We start from the raw sequence: 23,245 nt of genomic DNA on the forward strand, positions 1-23,245 counted from the left end.
GGCCAGTGGGTGTGGATTATGGAGCCTGTCAAACCCAGTTCCTTTCTGGACAAGTGGACTGGACCTTACTGTGTGCTGGAAACAGTCAGTGGGGTGAATTACCTCATTGGCGTGAAAGGACCTGAACAGATGAGCAGGGTCTTTCACGTCAACCGGCTAAAACTCCATTATAGCTGGGATGACTTGGCCATGGCATTACTGACTGATGGAGGCACTGAGGAGGAGACCGATCCCCTCCCAGACCTCCTGCACAGTGAAGCCACAGATGAGTCAGTTGAAGGTGTCAACCTTGCAACAGACCTTAGGGAACAACAATGGACAGACTTTCGCCGTTTACTGGGACAGTTTGCCGGTCTGTTTTCACTGACTCCAGGTCCCGCAGATTGGTGCATCCATGATGTAGACACTGAAGACAGTAAACCAGTGAAGAGTAGGATTCACTGGATATTCCATAAGCTCAGGGACACCATCAAGGAGGACCTTTCCAAGATGCTGCCCCTAGGAATGATAGAGCTGTCCCACAGCCCCTGTGCTAGCCCAGTGGTACCGGTCCCTAACAGGACCGGTGGTGGGAAGACTGAAGTTCGCTTTTGTGTGGACTACTGGGGGCTCAATTCTGTCACAAAGACAGATGCTCACCCCATTCCTCAGGCAGATGCACTCATTGACAAGCTCAGCGCTGCCAAGTACATTTGTACCTTCGACCTCACGGCAGGTTATAGGCAGGTCGGCATGACAGATGGAGCGAGAGAGAGGTAAGCTTAGCTTACACCAATCACTACGGCCCATTTGGCTTTAAAGAGGGTTGAGCCCCTCTTTTGGGCAGATCATCTGAAGAGTTCGCAAGGAGTAAGTAGAAGGACTCATTTGGACCCTGGCTGAAGGTACAGTCTGCCTTACAGTTCTGCCAGTGAAGGAAGGCCAGGACCTCCAAGAGGGAAGCAAGATCCCACCCCTAAACATCTCTCAGGGAACAGAGAGAGATACTGAATCCAGAGGAAACTCCAGCAGCTCCAGAACTGGTACCCAGCCAGCACACAGCATGCCCTGTTAGGCTCTGCAGCAAGCTTCCTAGCTGGGAAGTGACAGAGAGTCTAAACCAAACCGAAAACAAGGCCGGTGCCAGTAACAGTCTCCTCAGACTTGGGTGGTACACTTTAAGGGATGACACAAGCCCACTGAAGAAGCTAGGAGGAGTGCATTGACAAGCATCAACCAGCACCCGCCTTAAAGAACATTTTCGAGCAAGTCGGGCCCCTCGAGCTGCAATTGACTGCACTGCTTACTGTTGTCACGTTGCAGTCGCTAACGCCATCCCAGACGCCTCGACTAGTGCTTCAGACCCATCAAACAGCACTGGGATGATTCCTGATCCCTAGCCACCATGTAGGCCAGCCTGCAGCCACCCGTCCAGCCTTGCGCACCAAACTGCCTGTCGCCTGCTACCCGCAGCTGTCTTCCATCTTGAACTCTGTCGCAGGAGCTGCAAAGACCCCTGAAACCAACTCAACTCTGTTGAGCACTAAGAACTTCTACAAGCACAAGGTACATTGTTGTTCTGTCCCCCTGGTCCTTCTACGAAGACCCCTAGTGACATTTTACAATCCATTGCTCCGTTTGTGTTGAAACCAAGTATCCTCGAACTATAGTGATTAATTACTTTACCAACTGCCTTTCTGTCAGCATCCAGAGTGCTTCCCTTTTCCTTCTTGAAACTGTCTGTCCTTTGCATTCCTTTACAGGATGGGTTGTATTTTGTGGTGTGCTAGAACTGTCTGTTGTGATAATAATAAATAAAGATATTTGTATACAACCTTAACTGGACAGCTGCTGACAGATAAATCTGAGGAGTGGGCGACGGTGAGAAGAGGAAAAATATAAGACCCGAAGGAGGGCGACGGGAAAGAAGAACAAGCAGAGAGATGGACACACCCATCTTAAGTCTACAGGATTTGTGAGTGTTTGGCAGCGGAGGAACTGGGCCGGAACTGCGATCCTACAAAAACTGTCTTAACGGACAGCTGACACAAACACCACCACACACCCCCAAAGTTGTGGATGCTCTAACTCTGCCCCTGACTGCCATGACTCTTCTGAACATCATGTCTCAATGAATGCATGCGGCTGAGCTGCGCACATCTTCACAGACTGCATCTGAAAGTCGTCCTTTGCTCTACAGCCCAAACTTAAACAATGAAACTGTCCAAAGCTGCATACATGTCTCATTCTTTGCATACCTTTTACTGTCAGGATGACAAGTCTAACAGAGGAAATGAGCACCATATCAAGTGTGAACTTATCATTTTTCAAAGCATGCGCTCATTCTAAAAATAAATCACGGTGTTCAAGCCATGTATAGGTGTTTACTTCTAAATGTGAAAACAGACAAAGATGTATGCATTACATTATTCGTTAGTTAGTAACAATGTAACAAAATAGTTGTGCACACTAAAACTGTGCTTAGAACAACAAATAATTTGCCAACTGCATGGCCATCAGTTTCGCCCCACAAAGGGCCTTTTCAAGGCAGATTAATAATTATTTACAACATACATGTCCCAAAAACAGTTATTTTGCTAATGATGTCTAATATCCAGAGTTACAAGGTCGAAACATGAGTGGTAGTAGGATTGAATATATATTTATTACACGGCCACGGTAGTGGCCATGTAGTTATGGTTAAGTTTCTGTTTCCATAGGAAGAGCACTTTTTGGGCAGCTTATATCTCCGCTCCCCCTGGACAAATTCTCACCAAACTTTGCAAAAAAAGTATATGGGCCACTCTGATTTTTTTTGTAAAGTTTGGTGAGAAATCGTCCAGGGGCAGGGGAGTTATACGGGGTTCCCAAAACGTCTTTTTTCCCATAGACTGAATGGGGAAAAACTTTGCGCACGGCTACAGGTGAAACCGCTGGATGGATTTTGACGAAATCTGCGGCAGGTACAGGAGCTTGGTCCAGAAAGCGTGCTTTTGTAAATGTTGTCACCATACATGCAGTACGTACATTTATAATTTTGAAAAAGTAGGTCTGAAATAATTAGTGATATCTATGTTCACTCCGCGATCACACTTCCCTGTTTGGTCGAGGAACAAGAAACTGATTGACTAAGGGGCTGCCGTCATGACCGCGTACATGCGACGTCTCTGTCCATTGGCTGCTGCGAGACGTCTTCTGCGTCAGATGGTTTGGATGCGCCCGACATCGTGGATCTGCGGAAAGCGGAGTAACAAACAGCGCACACATGCTTTTTTCATTAACCTATTTTGCTGTGGCACGGAGCATTGGGAAAGGTTCACACAGTAAGAAATGCATTTCTTCTTCGGCCGTCATGATGCAATTTCTATGGACAACTTGTACGTACAGTAAATGTGGGGGGTAATAACGATAGCACTTCAGTCCATATAGTGGGCAGGAAATTTGTAACACTTGACTGCATGTAGTCGATAAGAAATTTGTTACTCTTGAAAGCACACGGGTGTAGGTAGGCAACATTGAAATTGACAACATGCCATGACCGTATTATTTTTCGTAATGCCTATTTTTACAATCATTAGTACGCCGCCATGGGTGGCACATGCTACGGTGGTAGTGGCCAGGGGCTACAGTCTTCACATATGGGTGATTAATGCACTTCTTCTGGGGGTCGGTCGTCATGATCTAATGTGTATGGACATCTTGTATGCACAGTACAGTTATACCTACTTAATGACGTATGCTCTATGGCCTCCTTGTACGCACAGAAAAGGAGGGGTCCAATAAGGGTAGTATTTGAGGCCGTGTATTGCACGGGGGAGTTGTTACCTTTGTACGGACACGTCTGGTGTTGGGGAACATTGAAATTGCCTACATGCTGTGAATACATTACTGTTTCCAATGCCTATTATTATATTCATTAGTACGCTGCCATGGTTGGCACATGCTATAGTGGTTGTGGCCAGGGCCTAGAGTCTTGGATGAATGGCCGTCGGCCGAAGGCCTTACTTCCAAAACTCTAGGCCCTGGCCACAACCACTGTAGCAAGTGCCAACCATGCACACACCCCTTGAGTTGCATTTTCATAGGCAAGTTCTGGAGAGTGCGTGCAGTGTTGGGTGCATGGCCGAAGACCATGCACCCAAAAACAAAGAGGTGGTTGTGGGGACATCCTGCACTCTTGGGTGCAGGCCCGAAGGCCATGCACCCAATAATATATGTATACCTACTTTATGACGTATGTTCTGTGGCCTCCTTGTATGCACAGAAAATGAGGGGTCCAATAAGGCCAGTATTTCAGCTCGTGCAGTGCATGGGGGAGTTGTTAGATTTGTAGGGACACGTGCATTACTGTTTCCAATGGCTATTATTATATTCATTAGCACGCTGCCATGGTTGGCACATGCTACGGTGGTTGTGGCCAGGGCCTAGAGTCCCTGGTCACAACCACCGCCGCATGTGCCAACCATGCATACACCCTTTGTGTTGCATTGTCAGTGGCAAGTTGTGGGGAGTGCGTGCAGTGTTGGGTCCATGGCCGAAGCCCATGCCCCCAACAAGAAAGTGGTAAGTACTACACTTGGAAGACACCGCACACCCATCGCATGTACGATCTACAGACATACACCTAGGAGGGAAACCTCTGGGCAGAGGTACTGCAGGATAACACACCTATAGAATAACCCCCACTACCACACATCAGCGAGGTGTTTGTGGGGAGACCCTGCAGTCTAAAGCCCATGCATGCAAGACTGAAGTCATAAGCAGTGGAGTTACAAGTTAATATGGGTGTGGTGGATTCTGGTCTTTGTTTTGATGCCCTAGTTTCTTCACTTCATGGCTGCAGACGATGGTCCGCAAAGTAAATTTACAAGCAGCTAATTTACAAGGACAATGTTTTACATATGCAGTGATGGTTGTGGATAGGACCTGTCCTCCTTGCAACTTGTTTGTAAGGCGTAGGTCAGGGGTGCACAACTGATTTTGACAGAGGGCCGAAAGTACCTTACATGAGGGCTATAGTGGGCCGAAAAGTAAAAGTGGGCGGGGCGGTAGGCGGGACATGTCAGGAGGCTTTTTCAACTCCCAATTTGTATTAAACACATGGAAAAAGATATGTTTTTGAGGGGTAACGATTTTTATTGCATTTCAAACTTACATTTTGTACTACACATTTTCCATTGCTATCATTTATTTCGATTTAGTTGTATATCGTCTGTTTAATTAAATTATATATATTTTATTGACCCTTGATTGGACATTCCGTTATTTAGGACTTCTATAGTTTGCTGTTTGGGTTACCCAAGAGGAGTATGGCCTTCGTTGAGTCAGGTTTCCTCAAAAAAGCAAAGGATGTACATCTCCTAACTGTGCCTGTTTTAGCTTTATTATTGAGTTCACTCTTGGAGTGCAACACTATGCCCCATGGCCCCCACCCCCAACCAAACACTATGCCCCATGGCCCCCAACCAAACACTATGCCCCATGGCCCCCACCCCCAACCAAACACTATGCCCCCTGTCCCTCACCCCCCAAGCAAACACTATGCCCCCTGTCCCTCACCCCCAACCAAACACTATGCCCCATGGCCCCCTCACCCCCAACCAAACACTATGCCCCATGGCTCCCTCACCCCCAACCAAACACTATGCCCCCTGTCCCTCACCGCCAACCAAACACTATGCCCCATGGCCCCCTCACCCCCAACCAAACACTATGCCCCATGGCCCCCTCACCCCCCTAACCCCCAACCAAACACTATGCCCCATGGCTCCCACCCCAACCAAACACTATGCCCCATGGCCCCCACCCCAACCAAACACTATGCCCCCTGTCCCTCACCGCCAACCAAACACTATGCCCCATGGCCCCCTCACCCCCAACCAAACACTATGCCCCAAACACACTCAAGCATGCATCCATACAGACCTGAACCCCCCACCCCCCAAATCAGCACACACACAAACATGCACCCATACAGACCCGAACCCCCCACCCCCCAAATCAGCACACACACAAGCATGCACCCATACAGACCCGAACCCCCCACCCCCCAACTCAGCACACACACAAACATGCGGCCATACAGACCAGAACCCCCCACCCCCCAAAATCAGCAAACTCTCAAACAAGCACCCATACAGACCCGAACCCCCACCCCCCAACTCAGCACACAAAAAACATTCAAATCAAAACATTCATACACATCCGACACACCCCCACCCCCGCATCTCAACATACACACAAAATACATTCAAATACAAACATTCACCCCCCCCCACATCTCAACATACACACAAAATACATTCAAATACAAACATTCATACACATCCGACACACCCCCCCACCCCCGCATCTCAACATACACACAAAATACATTCAAACACAAACATTCATACACATCCGACACACCCCCCACCCCCGCATCTCAACATACACACAAAATACATTCAAATCCAAACATTCATACACATCCGACACCCCCCCACCCCCGCATCTCAACATACACACAAAATACATTCAAACACAAACATTCATACTCATCCGACACACCCCCCCACCCCCGCATCTCAACATACACCCAAAATACATTCAAACACAAACATTCATACACACAAACATAAAGCAAAACAAACCTGACACACAAACACAGAGCACTTACCGGAGACGTGCAGGAAGGCAGGTAAGCTGGAAGTCGCTGGAATCGTACTACGGCTGGCGCGGTCCAAGGCTGAAATGCCATCCGGCATCAAGCCTTATGGACCACGCCAGCCGTAGTGCTGGCCCTCCATTGGTGCAGCACACACGCATTACGTGGCTCGTAGGAGCAACGTGATGCGTGTGTGTGCTGAGCCAATGAGGGCCAGTGTTTTCACCGGCCCGGAAGTCAACAAAGACTTTCCTAATGGAGGGCGGCCGCGAGGGCCGCCCTCCATTAGGAAAGTCTTTGTGCCTCGCGGGCCGGTCAAAAGGGCATGGCGGGCCGCAACTGGCCCGCGGGCCGTATGTTGTGCACCCATGGCGTAGGTGGTAGGTTACTCACCGCAGACGAAAGGCCAGCCTACAGGCACTGCAGCATATTACTACCACACATTAGGCGAGTACATTCCCATGTGCAGAAAATGCCTGCCAATATACTTACTCCTTACTTTGTTCAGAATCCAGAAACTTTTTTTATGTTTGATTTTCGTACTTGGCGGAAGTATCACTTTTTCCATTTCTGTAATGAAAGAAAAAGGTGTGTTAATGTTTGCAGATTTTCCACATTTACCACATTGCTTAATAGACAGTTCATTTTTTTTCAGACCCTCATTTTTACTTTACAAATCAGTGTACTGTGCATTGCGCTCAGTTTCTGTGTTTGCTATTCTAATCCTTGGGTCTGGGGAAAAAAATCCTTGTCAGATAAAAAAAAAAAAAACTTCATTTCTTATGCAACTAAGTACTTCATTTTTTCCTTTCAGTGTTTTCTTCATTTTTCTGATCAATGTTATGTTTGTTGCCTTCCTGCCGATTTTTAACAACAGTTAGAAACCTGTAGGCGTATTCAAACTGTGCATTTGTTCCTACAGATTTTCCATACTCATTAATTTGTGTCATCGTTACATCCTGTTTTCTTCATCTTTCCCATTAATGTTTTCTTTGTTGCCTTCCTGCCGATTTTTAACAACACTTAGATACCTATAGGCATATTCTACCTGTGAATTTGTTTCCAACGATCTGTGATAATCATTTATTTGTGTCATTCTTCCATCCTGTTGGGTAGTTAGATACCTGTAGGCGTATTCTAACTGTGCATGTGTTCCTACAGCTTTGTGATACTAGTTCATTTGTTTCGTTGACATATCCTGTTTCCTGTATCTTTCCCATGAAAGTTTTCTTTGTTGCCTTCCTGCCCATTTTCAACTACAGTTGGATACGTATAGGTGTATTCTGCCTTTACATTGGTTTCCAACAATCTGTGATAATCATTTATTTGTGTCATTCTTCCATCCTGTTGGGTAGTTAGAATCCTGTGGGCGTATTCTAACTGTTTGTAGTCTTTCACTTACTTTGTTCACAATTTTGAAGTGTACATTATTTCGTACATTTTTGCTTCAAGAACATTAAATACGCATTTGTTAGGTTAGCTGGCAACCTCTGCTTTATAGTAATGGTGCTATCATTACATTCAAACCATCCACAATTCTTTTTAATGTATGCAGTGTAGTGACCTGCATTTGTTGTAGCTCCTGCATGGTAGATTATTCGTACTGTTGTAAAGGTTTTCTTTCCAAGTGACACTTGACCGTGTGTAAATCCAGTTAGTTTGCAGTTGTTTTTGGTGCCATCTGCATTATAACGTAGAAGCATACATATTATGAAGGCACTATGTGATTGTATCAGTAAGGTGGAGCGATTGTCTGAATTGCAAATACTACATAATCTGCCATGGTTTGCATTTTGTACAAGTTGCTGAAATGGAATGCTCTCACAATTTGGTATGGAAATATACACAAATCGCTCATTTGGGATTTCTTCCTGTATCACTTTGTTACAGAGAGTGCATGTATGTTTCCACATGTACGAAATTTGGAAGATTTCATTTACAGGTATACTTTTGTTTTCCAATACTAATAGTATGTACATTAGACATTCTTGTGGATCTTCTTGTGAGTTCATAGTGAATCACACAATTCCAGCACAGTAGTCCAATTCTGGACTTAATCCACAAACACTGTATGTGTTGTCAGGATTGCTTGTTGCATTTCTATGCAGCACTAACATTTGCAAACACAATTGGTCGGTGCTGTGCAGGTTAATATTGTTAACAATTGGTGGCAATTGAAATAGAATATTCATTGCTACATTTGCATAGCAATTTACCCCACTTTCATTTGTAAATTTGAATTGGCCAGCAAGTTCTCTATCTGAGTGCATTATTTGGTTTTTCTGCTGCTTCTTTGCCGATGTGCCTACGTTTATTAACAAAAGACCGTCAAGAGTACGTAAGCGTGATAATGCTACGTAGCTCATGCCTTCCTTAAACACTGTCTTTCCTATATCTATCAATGCTTTATCTAGGGTAAGACCTTGGGATTCATGAATGGTAACTACATATGCAAGAGTTAGAGAAAATTGCTCTCTAGGTACACACATGTCTTTGAAGAGAAGGAATCTAGCCATTGAGCGCCCTATCCTTTTTACTTCTGAAACTTTATCAAAGCGAATATTGACAAACTGAATCCTGCTATCATGTGGGTATGACTGAAAGCCAACAACTGTGCCCAGTGCTCCATTAACTAGCCTTTGCTCTTCGTCAAGGTGACGTTTAAGCATTACTCTACAATTTAATGATAATTTCAATACTTTTTCCAACCCAGCTGTGTTGGAGATTGAATGTTCTAAACTATTTAGTCTTGTTGTGGCTTGCTCACACATGGGTACTGTCATACCATGTACGTCTAGTTTGTCTGTGGCGCTAATTTCTATTATTGCTTGTATTTCTTTCTTTAACATTGTTTCATTGAATTTGAAACAGCTTGCAAGAGTTGGCATTAAGGCCATACAATTGACATTTTTGTGCGCTATTTGTTCCATAACATCAGTTGCGCATGCATTATCACCATAAAGTGCATGAATGTGCCGGTTTATCAATACAGCTTGTGCTTCTTGCGATAATACACCAACTCTAATACTTTTTAAGATGTTGGCATAAGTGAGATCGGCTGATTGCCACATGTTCTCAGTTAATTCTCTGTATTGGAAATGTTGCCAAAGGTTAACATTACCTATGCTACCAACAATTTTCCGGCAGAGTTTGTGGCCTAAGGTTTTAAAATTCGGTTCACCTTTTACTGGTGTCAATTGTAGAAGATCTCCGAAAATGATAATGTGTTTCCCAGCAAAGATTTCTTCATTATTACTTTTATGTACTTCTTGCAATCTGAGATTAATCAAAGCCAACATTAGATTGGAGACCATGCTCAATTCATCTATTAGTAGCATTTTCATTTGCTTCAATACTCTCTGTAATTCCATTGCAGCTTCTGTAGAAAGTTTGTAGTAGTCTCATTTATTTTGATGCTCTACTGGAAGCAGTAGTATTCGGTGTAAAGTCACACCACCTATGTTGTAGGCAGCTAAACCTGTGGGGGCTGTTACAACAGCTGACAGTTTGTTGTTTGTCAATTGCTGCAGGAACTTGCTAATAATTTTGATTAAGAATGTTTTCCCTGATCCAGCTTCACCACTGACGTACAGCAGTATAGGTCTGTAATTTTGGCAGGCACATTCTTTATTTTCGTGCTGTACACCATGCACAATTTGTTTTGTTACCTCTTCAAAAATGGTGCGCTGATCATTAAGTTTTCCTTGTTGCACAGGTAAGTCCTCTGTATCTTCTTGATACTGATAATTGGTGTTTTCTACTTCTGCCATAGCAACTTCAGCCTCATTTGCTATCAGTGGTTGTCCTAATGACTCTTGACTTCCTGTTACAGAAGGTTGACTACTGTCGGAAGAGTCTTTATCTAGGTGGGCCTGAATTTCTTCTTCTTGTTGCTGCTCATTGTGTAACATTGTTTTGTACTGGGTAAAGTTAACATCAGTGATAGTGCTTTCATTTGCTTTGAAAGCATCTTCATAGCACTCATAATTATCTCGTATATCTTCCTCTTTTCTCCATGGTTTGAAAAGTTGTCAAAGAGACATGTAATATAGTTCTTTCTGTTGAGGAGTTTTTAATGACAATTTCACATGATTAATTAAGCTTCGTTTGTTAAGTTTCACTAAGCTCCTTTCACAATCGGTCACTCTATATCTACGTTTACTTTCATCGGGTTTTACATTATTTTTGTATGCAAAGTTTTGAGCTATGTGGTGCAGACACATGCTTTCCAGAGTGGTACGGATAGTATGTGTCCAGTAAATTGTTTTTCAGAATTTCTTGGCTGTTGGGATCATTTCTGGCAATAGTTTCTATGTCCTCATATGATTTTAGCACTCTTTTTCTAGATTTTGCAGGACCAAGACTGAGCCATACTATGTTGCATGATTTTCCGTACAAAGCTGTGCCGGTTAAACAATCTGCTGCTTCATAGGCTCCACATTCTCTATGAGAGAGCATTTTTATGCCTAGGCTGTACAATTTCTGTCATAATGTTTTGTCTGATGCTAGGTCATCCCAGAGGTATTGAAGCTCTGTTTTTTCTGCTTTTGTTAAGTAGGCTGTAACATATCGTGCAACAGAAGTTGAATTGCCTGCAATGTACTGCACATCTATGTTTGCATTCTATAATAGGGCAATGATTGCATTGTAATCATTGATATATTTTGATTCTTCCCTTCTTTTTATGTAATACGTGTTCTTAGGTGATTTACCTTTAGCACTATGTCGAACTGAAGACATGAGGTTATTTACTTCACCTGTTTCTGTAACTGGTCTAGGGAAACCAAAGCGGCATTTGGTGTAGTATTTACCTTTGTTTTTGTATTTGCTGCGACAATATTTGCCACATTTGTGTCTTTGAAATTGTAAAATCTGCCCATGCAGCTCACTATGACTCTGTTGTGAAGGGATTTCACATGTGACATATTTTTGGATAAACTGCAAAACAGTGCTATCACTGTCGTGCCCAAATTTCGGAGCACCTTTGAGCCATAACAGCATGTGAATATGTGGTGCCCTCTCGCTTGATATTCTTTTCTCCAAAAGAAGTGTTGCACTTCTCCAAGGGGAGGAACAGTTTTATTGCAAATAAAGTGTAGCATTGCAATGAAACGATGATGGAAATATCTTGAGGCATTAACTGGATCTAGAGAGCAAAGTTCTCCAGGTGTTAATATATCTATGTTGTTTTTGTTGCTGTTTGCTATGCGTAGGAACTCATGTAAATCTTCCCATGCGTATTCTGCACAACTTAGCGTAACAAACCAAGTTGGTGGTCCAAGGTTTCTGATCATGCAACGCACGTCTCTGTGCCGTCCAAACCAGTATTCCTTTGTACCGCGCATGTTTGCAAACAAATTTGTTATACTTGATTGTAAAACCTCATCTTTTTCTTGTACTTTTTGTATTAACTGCATAGCTGACATATTTTGAAAGTGCGTTCCAAATTTAAGAATATGTGCAACTCATAACATAGTGTTGCTAATGCACTTTCGTAGAGTAGGTGGAATATGTATTCCACATTTTGTCTAAATCTGGGATCTTGGGAATACATTCGTAATGAGCAGTATTCTGATGCCCTAATCTGAGTGGGTCTATCATCTTACCTCCCACCTTTGCCAGTAGGAAATACCAGTGGGAAAGCATGTGCTTCTATACTTTTTTCCCAAATACTCATTGGTGACCCTTTGGTTTGTCGCATTTGGTAAGTTTCTAGTACATCATCTATACTTTCATTGGAATGCAATGGATGAATTGTGTAATGGTCCAAGAGAGTGGATACTGTAGCTGGATCCAGAAGTTCGAATTGTCCAGTTTCTGATGGCTCTTGAATAATTTCAGTTGTTTGCCTTAAGCTTTCATCAATATTTATTTCCTTGTAGTACTCATTGTTATCTTTTAGATATTGCAATGCTTCTGTAACTTTGTGTAAGTCTACTAATTGTTGCCAATTTTTTTTGTTCTTTGTTGGTAAACCATTTACCAAGACTATTAAAGAATGCTCTATTGAACGTGCCACTCCTAGAGTGTGCACATTTTCCGTTACATCTAATGGCAAGTACACTACTTTGCCACAAATGCCTTTCACCAATTCAGAGGGAGGTAAATTTGCTTTTTTTGGATGAAGGCGTATAATTGCTTGAAATGGGTGAACTGTTTGAATTATTGTGCTCTCATACAAATTGAGCTGTTGCAGGATTTTCGGTAATGGAAACAATTCCAAATTATTTGTAATTGCACGTGAAGGAGTGTGGTTGTTGTCTAATTTTGCAGTACAGTAACTGCAACATATTAGACGTTCAGTTACTTCATATTTTCTTTCAGCTAAAAGGTACAACGCTAATTCAAACCATTTAGAGTCTTCATTGTTTTCTATTTTGTATGCTATGTCCACATTTTTTGTGTTCCTTTTGTAAAACGTTTTGCGGCAACATATACACACATGGTTTGGTACTTCAGCCGATGACCTTTTAAATGTTAGTATTTCTTTTCTATATGTGTGTAATAGAAGGTTGCTATGTGCAGAATTGTCGCTACTATGCTCTAAAACTGTTGCATTTTCTACGTGGCTCTCACTTCCAAAATACTTTTTCTGACTACGGTCCATTTCTTCTTGTAAGTATTTGGGTGTACCATGCAGAAGAGTGGTATTTAAATTGCCTAATTCTGAAGCTGGACTTTTTGCACAATATATGTTATACATTAAATTTCTTACTTTGGAATGATGTACTGATATTCGTTTGATATCGTGGAAGGTACTTTTGCAAATAGGCCCAGAAATGCAGGCTAATGAATGTCTTTTTAGTGCTGTGTGTTTCCGCACTACACAAATATCCATATTTTGTAGCACTTTGATTTTACTTTTGTCTTTACCTTTTACATATTGATTGAGGAACACACGTAAAGATTTGAAAGCTTTATTTGGAATGGCACACATTGATGTGCACGGCCATTTGTATACTGGACGGTGTGGTTCTGCTGAATCGAGAGGTAATTCTGAGTTTTCAGAAGACAGTTTTGTAAGCAGTGTTTCTTGTTCCATGATGGTAGTATTGATTTTCTCATACCCTCGTCCACTGCTATGGATGGCAATTGTGTTTGTTTGATTTTGTTTGTATGCTTCTTCATTGAAATATGGCTCTGTGGTTGTTGTGCGACTCCATTCACCACCACAAACATGCAAAAAATTATTTTTGTGCACATTCCGTTTATTGCTGAGTTTCATTTGTAGTTTGGTACTTAGTTTTGTTAGTGCTTTCATCCTTTGTAACACTAATATGAACAATTTCCTTTTGAGAAGGATTGCACTGTCCACAAGTGCTTGTAGAATTAACTTTCTACGGTACGTTTTAAGGGGTGAGGATGATTTTGGTCCTCTTCTTAGTAGATTCTGATGGACTCTGTGACGAAACATTTTTGCTAAAATACTTTCTTTACTATGGGTTCTTCTTACACCATCAGGATTATTAGGAACATTGTTAGCTGTACTGGCAGCCGTTTCTTTGACATCATTTCTGTGTTTTGTGCTACTTTTTGATGGAGGACGTACATTTTCGGTAGTTGAGACTTCTTTTATTATGTTACCCAATTGCATTAGGTGGTTTGTACCAAGATTCTCCCCTAACTCTACAACAGGTGGATGCTTACATTGGGTACCTTTATTTTTATTTGCTCTAATTCTGCGTTCCTTTCTACGCAGCTGCTTTTTGGTAGGCATTCTTTGGTGTCTGTTGAGACAAAAATATATACTTTGGTCTGTTGTCCAATGTATGTGGGCTGTGTGCATGTGTGCATAAGTGTGATGGGGAAGCTCTTTGGCACGGTGTGTCAACGCACAGTGACCTCTATCATTTGGTAAGGCTACTTTACTGTTTGTATACTAGTACAATGTGCTTTAGATGAGAGTACACAGTGCCCTACTTGTGCCGAGAACCACTATTAATAACCAAAATGGCAAAAACTTGCTACCGCCACTTATTTTCAAAAACTAACCTTCTAAGGATTTCCTATGTTATTTCAGTACCAAGCACACAGCCATTTGTCAGCCATTGCACCTGTTAATCTTTGTCCTATAAATGGATATTTGTAGGTAGAATGGTTTACAAATGAATGCTTCCTTTGGTGCCCAAAATAAACAACCCACGCAGCCTCTTTAAGGAGCAGTTACAATATGAAGGTTGTACTGTACTTACTTTTTTGTGCAAGATGGCCAGGTTTCTTCAGATATGTCGTCTGCAGTGTAGATGTTGTTGATTCTCAGGAGAGTAGTCTTCACTGTGAATTAAAAAAACGATATCAATTACTTTGTGTGTTTGCAGCCGTCATGATACTGCAGCCTTTACTTGTACTTCTTTCGTCATACGATTCAACTTTCATGTTTCAACCCAATCCACGTGTACATTTTACTTCCCTCTGCACACTCTTTGTATACTACTTTCAATATGGTACTTCAAACTCCTTCAAAATATCTATCTTTTTTTAGGGGTTTGGAAATGCCTTGTTCTTTACAAAGTGTAGTATGCATAGGAGGGAGGTTTGTAAGCGATAGGGCAACGTAGTAGATGGGCAAACATTTTGTACTTCTTAATGAAAAGCACGATGTCCAAAAATCTGGAGACTCTCCGAAGGACATGTCAGCACCACAATCGGGAGCGATTACTATTCTCATACGATCATATTGTAAGTAGCATTACTGTTGGCAGTACAGAGGACAGAACTACGACATTTTCACATACAAAATTGAGGTCTGCCCTAAATTATACTTCTCACCTCACATGCTTTTGACGGGTGTCACCCGCCTTGTATAGGGCACACTCACCCGCCAAGCCTCCTGCACGGCCATTCATTCCAATGGGCGTGTCACCCGCCAACAAAATCAGCTAATTTCACCCACACTTCACACCAAAAATGGTTGAGAGCTATGCTTAAATAAGCATGCTTGCAACGTATGTAGAGGTTATGCAGAAGAAAGTAAGCAGTCGTGCAATTTGTTAATGGCAAATCGGCAATCTTGCACTTTACAAGGGGGAGCGTTGTTATGTGCTTCCTATGGAAATTTAACAGCATTATTTTGTCTATTTTAAATTATAAGGCTTCCACATGTACTCTGATTAGAATGAACATACCTGTACTCTATACTGATGCATGTGGTCATGCATGGAGCTGTACGTAGAAATTCCCAATCCTTGCACAGTCGCTTGTGAAGTAGGTGCTTTGCAATGGTATGCGATTTCCATTAAGAATCATCAACAGTAATTTTGAAGTGCACAATGTTGATGACGGAGTTAAAATATGCGAGGTTCTATGTGATTGGTGGATGATTGTGCGCCCGCTTAGTTGTGTCCAATGATGGACTCGCTTTGGTACCACTGTAGAAAGCGTTGAAGGACTGGGTAAGAGTTACGTGCCGCACGTAGTCAACGCTTGTCCGCTGGTAGGGCGTGTCACATATGGGTTTCTACTGCTAATCCTGCATGGAAAGACGACTGTAGCCATCAGCCAATTAGATGTTCACATTACTCTTTTGTGTAAAAAGACGGTGCACACACTGAAAAGGGCAGAGGTGCAGAGGGTCAGGGTTTTGCTGCTCTTAGCCATTTTTGTGCAAGGGTTACAACACTATGCCGAGAGTAGGCATGTGGCACACCATTTCGATGTGTGAGGAGTGGAGGTGGTCTGGAGCGCTGACACTGCTGCGGCAATTCTGCAAGTTTGCAGAGACATGCTTAGAATGACCACTCCTCATGTGGTAATTTTGCACTACAGTGCTTGCCACTTGGGATACCTGACTTCACGTACTTTGTTGGCAGATTTGGCACAGTTGGTTGAAGCAATCATGACCATCTTCCCAACATCCAAAGTTATTTTTTCTGCTTTACTCCCCAGACTACAATGGACCAACACTTCTGTTTTCTGTCCAGATCAAAGCATCGGGAGGTGCATTATCAATCGCGGCATGCGTGCATTCATACTGCGAGTTGGTATGTTTTTTGTAGCCACGATAACATTGCTCCAAGCAATGCGCATTACTTTGAAGGAGATGGCCTTGCACTATCCTCTTTGGGAAATGCGATGTTCTTTTGGAACATAAGGCTTGCTTTAGAGAAGGTTCTGTAATGTTTGCAAGAGTAAAGCAAGGACAAAAAATACAAATAAATGCATAAAATACCACATGTCTGTATGATATGTGGCCAAAAATGAAAAAAGAAACGGCTCTTTTTAGAGCCTACCTTAAAGGGGAAAAAGGGGATTAGTACTTTAATGTACCGTCGTCACGTTCTGCTCCTCTACATGTCCGCGAACATGGTGGTAGTTAACTGCCAGCACATATCACCACCGGGGATTGAAGGGTGGAGCCGCATGTAAATGAGAATGAGCGGAGCTAGGGATTGGTCCATAAAGTTCAGTAGGTGTGCTCTGACTGACGTACTTTAGTAAGACCGTCTTCTCCCTCACAGGACACCACACAGCCATGGCTTTCCATGCTCGAAAACAGATTATCTGGATTGTGGGAGACTCATGGATACATTGGTTGAAGGTGCATGCAGAAAGCTGCAGTTTATCTACAAATCTCGGATTTCCGCATGCGGAAGTGTACTGGTATGGCGTGCGTGACATGAGATGGCTGGACTTGGTACCTCTTTGTGTTACTTTACAGAGAGAGCATCCTCCTGATATACTCATCATTCATTGTGGCGGAAACAGTTTAGGCCATGTTTCTGGAATTTCTTTACAATTTGCCATGAAGGAAGGACCCGCGAAGCTCATGGACATGTTTCCAAATTGTCAAATACTTTTTTCCCGTATTGCCCAAAGACAAATATGGTTGCATTCTTCTGCATTTGGTCTACAAATGGAGAAAGCGAGACGCAATGTGAATAAGGCTGTGTGTGCCTTTTTAAGCGATGTTGGTATGTCCTCTTTCCACAATGAAAACATTTAGTTTCGTAGCAATTTCATTTTCCGCAGTGATGGAGTCCACCTCACATATGCAGGCAATCAGATGTTTCTTCACAATATACAAAATGCATTGCGCCCTCTTTTGCAATCACACTAACCTATCTGACAATCCGTTTTACCCAATCCACTGTTTTTGACTCACACAACACAACACTAAAAGGCTCTTTTCAGAGCCGCCATTTACTCCCAACGTACACTTTATTGCGTTTGCTCCGCTTGCACCCTCACTTTTTGCCCTCTACGACTGTCTGCAAATTTTTGCTGAACTCTGCAGGGCTCTACGGCCTTCACTTGATAGTTCTATTGTTACACTGAAAAAGGCGGCTCTGAAAGAGCCTTTTCTGTCATTTTTGTTGTTTTTACGTTCATTGATTAACAGCACTCAACACACTAGGAGAAGAGGCGAGAGGAGGGTAAGGAAGGGACACCAGCCACGGAGATAAGAAAGGGCAACTGAACAGAGAAATATCAAGGGTGATCTTTATTTAGGTAAGGAGCAAATCTTCTGATGCTCGCTGACTGCAGCCTCAAAAACACTTCGAAGACTCTTCCCCCCTGCAGAGTACTGCGTCACAATACGTGCACACTACTGTCACCTTCGAATGGTAAGGGTCCACAGCATTGTGAATGGCTTGTGAAGCAGCTGGAGGGAGGCGCTCCCGCTCAGGAGTGTCTCTTGTGGTGGGAGGATCGGATTCCGAGGATGCTGTGGAGGAGCTCAAACGGCTACGCTATTCACATGGCACCACCTTGCGAATGTCCGCAGTGTGGAACGAAGTGAGGTGGCGCTTCATGGTTGTCGTACCAAAACTGTACGCTCCAAATCTCCTGCGACTCAACTCCACATCGCATTGGTTACACTTCACCAGGTTCTCACATGCTTTTGGTATGTTCCTGTAAACGGAAAACAACCGCCACACCCACGACTACCACCGAGTGCTCCTAGTGCGGAGTTCCTCCACTTCATTCTCTTCTTCCTCAATCTCTACATCCTCACCCAAATATCTCTCTGCAGGCCCTTGGTGAGGTGGTGATGGTGGCGGGTTTGGGGGAGGTGCAGAGGCTAATAACCCAACAGCAGCCATGGAAGCCATAGTAATTTGTTTCCTTTTCGTCAATACAGCAGTAAAGACAACGCACGTCTATCTGCTATAGCTAGAAGGACAATGAAGATGCGCTCGTGGGTGTGGCCTTTTGAAGGGGTGCGGGGTGTGCCTCATCACCGTCTTCATCCTTACAAAGTGGTACACTCATTTTACACAGCAGCTCCTGAGGTTGCCTATTGTTTGGGATGTGTGAAATTACATTTTTACACTCCACAATATTTTGGCTTGTGTCTACAAGTTCATTTTTAGTGTTGCGGAAGCACACAAACCGTGGAAACTAGTCCCCACGCTCAGCGTAGGTGCAGTCACAAGAGGACGTCCTCAACACATCCGCCCCCTTAATGAAAGTCCCCTGGACAGCAAATGCAAAGAATCACACATGCGCATGCACACAAGTGTCCGGGTTCTCAAAGTACTTCAAAGTGCGACACAAGTGAGACGGACAGTTAGGAACTGGCGCAATGTTGGCAATCTTTTTGTTTGTTCTGCGCATGTGCTCGCATGCTTTGTTCACTGTACGGACAGTTCCAGTGTCCTTAGGACAACTCCATTTTGTTTGCCTACGACCTTGCCGCCCACCGTGCCTGTTCTACGGATGGCACCATTTTGACTGCGCCCAATACGAACCACTATATTGTCCTTCACACGCTCCCTTTCTACTCATTTACACCCATTCCGGATATCTTGTGTGTTCTACGACCATGTATTATCTCGTTCCCAAGCGGTACGCCGAGTTAGTATATCCTTTGGACACCCCTTTCAGTTTATGTACGCACCTTGTGAAAAGATGGTGCAGTCACACATCTCATCCTTCTTACTTGGCATTAGACAGCACCCACATTCTATTGCTTGCGGATAGATCGAACAGGCGAGCTGTTCGCGAACATTTTACGTCTTTTTAAAAAAAAATGTAAACACATACTTTATCTCTACAACTACTGTACAAAACCATTTACTACACACATACACACACATCAATCTAAAGAAACAGCGGGGGAAGTGGACACTGAAACAAATATGGGGGAATTTGGATTTAACACGGGCTGGTTATGAGGGGAAGATTTGTGAGGGGAAGAATGGATGGATACTTTGTCGAAACGTCTATTTTCCTCTTGCAGGTTTGGGGATGGGTCACTAGGGAATGGAGAAGCAGGGCAGGTGCAGATGGGGCAATGGTACCGAACTTTCCCTCTCACAACGTCCTCCACAAACTCCCGTATACTTTGAAAATTGTCATTCAAAACATCCATATTCGAATCTATCCTTTTTATCCTGTCTTCTTCTGTCTCGTCTGTTGCCCTTTCCTCTTTCTTTTCCTGGTCTGTTGAAAAACAAAAACACCACAAGTTAAATGCCTATAAAATACTGGTCACTATTCTCCATATGCAGACCAATGTGTACCATTGTTGTCACTGTCTTCAGACATTTCCCCGTGCAGGAAATACTCCTCCAGCCACTCCAAAGTGCTAGCCATTTCTGAGTCAAAACAACAGAAAGAAATTATTATTTCTGCACCACATATTAAAAAAAACCACACCCACTTTAAGAAAATGGCCTGCACTCACTCTTTTGATGTAATCTCCCTTCGTCCAAATGCGTCGGGCCACTATCGTTCCAGGCTGCCAAGTTTCTGTGAAGTGATTACAGTGGAGGCATCCTTTCTTTTTTTTTTGGTACCATCAACTTCATTCTACATGGTTATTAAATGTGTTGTTTCCATTTCCCACCTTCAGGTTTCCAAATTTACTTATTCAGACCCTCCAGCTTATAGCGATTTTGCAATCCCACAAAATGCCGCGAAAACGGCCGTTTTGTGCAAAATGCCGCAAAAACTGCCGTTTTGTGCAAAAACAGCATCTTTTAAAAAAAACTTTTTTTTTTTACTTTTTTCTTTTTTTTAAAAGTAATTTGCAAAAATTACTGTTTTAACAAAAATTATACTCAGGGTGGCAGGTTCTCAACTTTTTTTTTTACACAAGAAATGAAATGCGCTAACGCATCTCATCACTTGCGCCCCAAAAAAGTGCAGCCCAATCCACAAGGGACACATGAATGGGCACATTTTATATGCACGCCCATTCAGATGGCCTTTTTCACCTCGTTGATCAAATAAATTGGCGTTTCTGACAATTTAAAAGCGCATCCCTCATTCCCAAGCAAGATGCACTTTTAAATGTGTAGAAATTGTAGGCAACCCTACGCGCACGGGATGTGGGGCTGCCACTGCATGACAGGGTCTTTGCTGACCCTGTCATGCATTTCTTTTAAGGTATGAACCGCTGCTGTGTCGCTTGCATTTCTGTTCCTCAAACAGGATAAAAATGAATTTTTTGGGTCGCATTTTACAGCGGCAGGCACCTGGAGGGCCTGTCCCTGTGAAAGGCGCTGGGAGCTTGCAGAGCAATGTCAGGAGAGTGATTCTATTCAAAGTACTGCCCATTTTGATGACAAAAATCTATCGAATGTTCCAATTTGACCTATTTCGTCCAGTACTATTCGATCGATTTTTATAAATACTGAACATTTGTTGCGGGGGTGTCACCCGCTCCCCATGTTCAGTATTTTTGGTCTAGGGTGGTTTCAGAAGTGTTTTCCCCTTTTTCTTCAAAATTGGAGGCGGGGACAGAAAAAAAGAAAATAACGAAAAAGGGACCCTGTGGAGTCGGATCCAACCCGCGTTAGAGGGACGGATCTGGAACCACAGGGTTGCAGGGGAAGCGTCCGCGACCAAGCAGTTAAGAAGGGGAGGGCGTGGGGTGGTGGTGAAAGGTACATTTTGGCTTGTTTGGCAGAAGTGCAAATTAATTTGCAGCGAAATTGACTACGGTCAATTCCGCAGCAAATAATTACACTTCGGTCAAACAACCCAGATCACCATTCAAGGCAGCTAGCCAGCGCACAATTTGCGCTACAGCTCAAGCCTGTGGAAATGCGCCGGTCACCTTTGAGAATAAGGTGACCTTCTCATTTCCAAAAATGGGTTGTCTAAAAATAGCATATCCTCCGTTCTTTTTTTAAATGCCCCATTATTTGAGGAACTGGGTCAAAATGTACCATTCAAAAAAAAATTTAAAAATTGTTACACTATGAGAGAGAGGGAGAGTGATGGGTGAGATGTGAAGTGATAGGCAAGAAAGCAGAGGGAGAGCAGTGGGTCAGAGGAGGAAGCGCTGCACAAGAGAGCAGAGGAAGCAGTGATGCGGTGGGCCAGAAATCTGAGAGCGAGCAGAGGTACAGAAAGTAGAGGGAGCGTGTGGTCAGTGAGCCAGAAAGCAGAAAGGAAACGGTTGGCCAGAAATAGGCAGTGAGCTGCAGATTGGGAAAAAGGATGAGGGAAGAGTGCGATAGAATGGGAGAAAGGATGCAAGATGCAGAAGCAGCACAAAAGAATGAAGGACTGTATATTGCGGGAGGAATTGTAGAGTGTAAGGTGTGAGTTGGGAGTATGATTTGGAGTGTGGCAGGGGCTGGGCAGTGTAAATTGTGACTTGACAGTGTGACATAGCACGTGAGTATTTGTATGACAGAGTGAGAGGTTAAGGAATGCAAGTTGTGATGTAGAGTTGGTGAGATGTGTGTTGGTGAGAGAGGTGTGTGGGTGTTTGGGGGATTGGAGAACATAGAAGGGGAATATTATCAGCATTACAATTGATAATGATCAATTTAGTTAATACTATTAAATAGGCATGAACATTAAACCAGAAATGTAGCCAAATCAAACACTGTTCTGCCAAGCCAGAGACATCTGGGACTCTTCCTATTAAATTAATACAAAAGATACATTATAATGATACCCTGGCTCTCTTGTAGCCTTGCACTATGCCTATTTCTTGAAATGTGGCAATCTTACACCCTCCAGTTAATACAAAATGTCCCGCAAAAATGCCGCAATAAATAAAGGTTTGTGCCGCAAAATGTGCCATTTCATGCCGCAAAATGTGCCATTTCATGCCGCAAAATCCTGGAAGGTCTGCCTATTACTACTTACAATATCTTTATGCCTTTCTTCACCGTTTCCCACTTTTTGTGTAAGACAATAGTACATTTTCAGATACCCCCTGCCTCTTTGGTTAATGGTGATTCTGTCCGCCCCGTCCGCAAACAGGCGCTCAGTCCTTCCCTTTCTGAACTCAATAGGGCGGAGGTTCTGTATGTTCTACGTTAAATGTATGGCACATAGATTATACTACATATCTCTCAAAATCACATGATTATAGTGCATATTCTGGTCACCAACTTCATTGCCACAATTTCATGCTTAATTCCACCTTCCAAAAACCTGTACATTTCCCTACAAAACACACTTTGATAAGGGGACGTTATGGGTCAGTTGCCCTCCCAAAAACCAGTGCAATTCACTACAAAAAAAAACTTTGTTGAGGGGACGTTATGGTTAAGTTGCCCCAACAAAAACCTGTACACTACACTAAAAAAAAAACTTTCCCCCTCCCTTTTATGCTTCAAATTAAAACCGAAAACCCCCAGAAATTCGACAGCTATGGTAAATTAAGTCCCCACCCCTGCGCACTGCTAACACTAACACCCAGACCATGAA

The sequence above is a fragment of the Ambystoma mexicanum genome, chromosome 13 (genome assembly GCF_040938575.1).
Source record: "Ambystoma mexicanum isolate Mex_15411 chromosome 13, UKY_AmexF1_1, whole genome shotgun sequence".
Lineage (NCBI taxonomy): Eukaryota > Metazoa > Chordata > Amphibia > Caudata > Ambystomatidae > Ambystoma > Ambystoma mexicanum.